Source organism: Brassica oleracea, chromosome C9 (genome assembly GCF_000695525.1).
Source record: "Brassica oleracea var. oleracea cultivar TO1000 chromosome C9, BOL, whole genome shotgun sequence".
In the NCBI taxonomy this organism is placed as follows: Eukaryota; Viridiplantae; Streptophyta; class Magnoliopsida; order Brassicales; family Brassicaceae; genus Brassica; species Brassica oleracea.
Genome location: NC_027756.1, coordinates 16950470 through 16955213, shown reverse-complemented (window position 1 = coordinate 16955213; position 4744 = coordinate 16950470).

Sequence of the window (4744 nt, the reverse complement as noted above, 5' to 3'; positions counted from 1 at the left end):
TGGTTTTGTTGATTTGTTTTCAGACAGGTTATGTTTTGCACATGGTGGTACATGCATTTCACAGCAACATCATCCAATATTTCGTGTGTGTGTAATTGAGGTCGATGACTCAATATGTTCGATCAGATTGTGGCATGGCCGATGGTAAAGAAGAACCAACTATCATGTTCGAGGACGAAGCATATTCTACCCAAGATTTTCAGCACCCACAGATTGCAGAAAATTGGAGAGGTCCAAGGGACCTTCAGTAATGTCCAAATCAGGGAGAGTAATGTGTGGTGTACTTTTTTTCTTTCACCATGGTTTTGTCCCAATTGGGTTTTCCTGGTAAGGTTTTAATGAGGCAACATTAAAGCACATCAAAAGCTCTAAATGGTTATAGCATCCAAGGGGAAGTGTTATGAACCAGATTGTGGATGGCTCATAACCAAGAGATTATGATTTGTAATCTTTCCATTTATCTATGACGGTGTAATCTCCTATATAAGGAACCTCTATCTTATTATATAAAGTTTGGTTCTTCAAAGTTGCTAATTAACATGATCGCGACATGTGTCAATTAATTTATTGAGATTATGCAATATGTCAATAATATGTTACAATTTTTTTTATTAGGATTTAAGAAGATTTAGAAAAAGAAAATTATTATTACAATTTTTTGGACACTAGAAAAGAAAAATTGTTACGAAAATATAGTTTATTATTCTTTTTAGGAGTTTAGAAAAGGAAAGTTGCTATTACATAGTCTTTTACAATTATATTTGTATGGTTTTTTTTATAATATTTTAAAAATATTTGATGGTAAATTTAATTTTTGAAAATTCTTTAACCAAAGAATAATTGTAAAAAGCTATTTGAAAGTATTTTTTTTTCTTTTTAAAATATTTTGTATATTTTTCATCTTTAAAGATACTAAAAAAAGATATTATAAGAGAAAATATTAATTTTTTTTAAAAAGTTTAAATAAAAACGAATTATAAAATCCTACAAGTACAAAAAATTATTTAATAAAAATCAAATACAAAAACTAACTATAAAATAAGTGATATTACTTTTTAAAACCTAAATAAAAAAAATGTAAAATTACTCTTATTATTTTCATATAAATAACTAACTTTCCTTTTTAACCGATAAATGTATGCTACAAAAATAGAAACCAAAATAAATATTATTTTCACATCTATATTTAGGTTTAAGGTTCCTCATATTATTTTATCAAAAAATAGTATTGACAATATAAATATTATCTGAGTATTTTCTATTAATTTCTTTAAACAACTCAAATTTTTTTATCATCCTTATTACATCTTATGATGTTAACACAAGTTTTTTTTTTAATTATGATGTTTTTATCGTACATAAGTATGTGTAAATATTAGGAATATATGTTTGTATGTATAAGAAACAATATATAATTAACTAAACATAATTTTTTTATTGAAAATATATTAGTTGTATAAAAATGTTAAAAACAAGAACAAATTATAGTTGGAATTTTCGTTTTTAAAAGAAAATTAAAAGTAACTTATTTCTTATAAATAACTAACTTTTCTTTTTAATAGATAATTTTGTGTTAAAAAATTATAAATCAAAAATAACTTTAAATATTTTACCCGATATGATTGTGACATTTGTACAAAAAAAACATTGTGTATGTATTAATAAAATTCTATCATTATGTGAAAATAATTTTTTTTCCTAAAATCCTAAATAAAAAAATTTTGAAAAATAACTCTTTCCTCTTTTAATCTTAACCAAATAAGATTTTTTTCCTTTTAAATCGTGACCAAATAGAATTGTAAAAGTAATATTTACTTTTAAAATTTAATGATAAATATGATACTGAAAATATTTAATTAAAAATATTAGTGATATTGAATAAACGAATTTTCAAAATAATATGATACTGAAAATATTTAATTAAAAATATTAGTGATATTGAATAAACGAATTTTCAAAATAATATGATACTGAAAATATTTAATTAAAAATATTAGTGATATTGAATAAACGAATTTTCAAAATAATATGATACTGAAAATATTTAATTAAAAATATTAGTGATATTGAGAAAACGAATTTTGAAAATAACAACTTTTAAAAATAGTTAATATTTGCTGGAAATAATTATTTGATAGTATTTTTATTTTCTAAATCCTAGAAAAAATTAATTATAAATATTATGTAATTTTAATTTTCTTTTCTCACACTCTAAAACTGTAAAAAAAAAATATTTGATAGTTCTTTTCCTTTAAAAATAAAATTCTAAACAAAAGAGATTTTTATAATATTTTTTAATTCCTAACCATAAGAGAATTGTAAGAAGTTATTTGATAGTATAGAAAATTTGATGATGAACTTGATACTAAAAATTATTTAATTAAAAATAAAGTGTAAAAATAGTATTGATATGAACAGCAAAAACCATAATTTAAAATTATTTAATAGTAACTAGAAATAATTATTTGATAGCAATAAGATTTTTCTGAAATTCAAAACATAAGATAATTGTAAAAGTTTATATGATAATACTTTTCCTTTTCTATAATCCTAAACAAAAATATAAAAAAGTATTTGATAGTTTGTCTTTTTTTTTTAATTTTAAATAAAAACAAGATTTATAAAATATATATTTTTCCTTTTAAAAAAAATCCTAACAAATAATGAATCAAGAAAATTATTTAACATCAGATAGGTTTAATAAAACATTAAATTAGTACATAAGAAAGTGTATAATGTTGTCATTGCTTCTTCGCCTTATTTAACTTCTAAATTCCTTTTTATTTCATTATAATTATTATTTTGGGTTGGATCCGGTTTAAATTTTTACGTTTGGATGTTTTTTCTAGCTCTAACAAATATTAACTGAAACTTATGTGTGAAAACAAGTTCTTAACTATAAAATAAATTTCACATAACATATGCAAAAACAATTTTATAAAAATAATAAAATGAGTTTTTAATATTTTTTATTAAACTAAAATATCAAATAAAGCCCGTTGCAATGCACGGACCTAAATCTAGTGTTACGAATAAAGATAGACTTTTTCATTACTTTTATAACAGTTTTATTCGTAAAAGTGTACTTTTATGAAATTATAAAATGTTTATTTGTGATGGGAGTTTGAAAACAAGGCAAAATAAAAGAGAGAAGAGGAAAAGGAACGGTTGTTTGGCATAAGGGCATGTGCCGATGTCTCTGTTAGACTCAATAAAGCAATCATTAATTATTGTGGAGACGCATCTTTATGAATTCTTTCTATATTTCTTTCGTTTATCCATTATAACTTTATAACATGTCATCGTATGGGCACTAACTTATCGAACTCACTTCTCTTTAATGGGGACATCACTATTGACACCACAAAGAATTAGTTGTTGCAAATGAGACGTACTAATCCAAATCCCTTCATTGCATATGATAAGTTATCCCTTATTTTCTTTTTGGTTCACTTTATATTGTAAGAAGAACTTGATAGTGTTGAATTAGTGTTATACCTCGACCACCTATTGTTAATGAGCCTCCCACATTTGTTAATGGCTCATAGGCTCTATTCCGTGCAATAGCTTGTGCATTAAATTTTTGGAGGTTTGAAAGAGTTATTTACTACAATCATTTTCCATGTTTTTGCTTCACTATGTGATGTCGCGAATCATTTTTCGGTAGGTCACCTATCTTTCAGATACTCTATCTCTAGCACTGTTAATTTTTGAGTTTTCTATTGAAATGTACCTGAAAAGAAAAGTCCACTTTTGTAACATAAATCAATTATTTTTAAGTCTTTCAACTTACATTATCATATACTACAAACTCGGATGTTATAATCACCAACTCATGCAGAGCACAATTTTTCGTTGCACCCATAGTGTGAACCAACACAAGACTCCACACTCGTATGGTTTGGCTCGTAGGTTTCTAGAAACACCTTGACCCAAAAACTATTTAAGACCTTTGAAAAATTTTAAGAGAAGATCGAGCCAATTTTTATGGATGAATGCTTAGTAAAAAATGTAATTTTATTAATGAAATTTGAGACAAAGTACTGGAATCCCTCAAGTTACAATAAGAAGTTTTTGATCAAAAGTTCTATTGCCCCAAATTCAAAACACTCGTTCTGATGGTCTTTATATTCTCGTGACTGGACACAATCAATCATCATCTACATCACAAAAAGAGTCATGTGTTGACATGAAGCAGAAGTAAGCTGCCAGACTTGAGAAGTAAGCTGTCAGATTTGAGAATTAAGCTGCGAGACTTGAGAAGTAAACTGTCAGACTTGAGAAGTAAACTGCCAGACTTATAAGGTTTTAAAAGGTTTTATAAGGATTACTATATTGAAGAGAAGAAGAAGAGAAAAAAAACCATTGAAGATATTTTAAAACAATGAATATTTTATTGTATTGTGTACTGAGACAACTTGCCTTTAAATACTTGTATCCAGATCTACAATTAAATCAAGGAAACTATTCTCTCCTTCTCTCTCTTACATTTTGAAATCTACATCTCTCTCTTACTTTCCCTTTCTCTCATGTTCTTCATGTTCTTCATTCTCCAGAAATAAACTCTCAATAATTCTCTAATTCTAACATGGTATCAGAGCAATAAGCTCTTGAACCTCACAAAAGCTTCCGCAAATTTCTTTATTTCTTTCTCAAATTATCTTCAAAATCTGTTGGATACATCATTTTATCCACTGGTCCAAAGGTCTTTCAAAAGAGAAGAACCTCACCAGAACTCAAGATA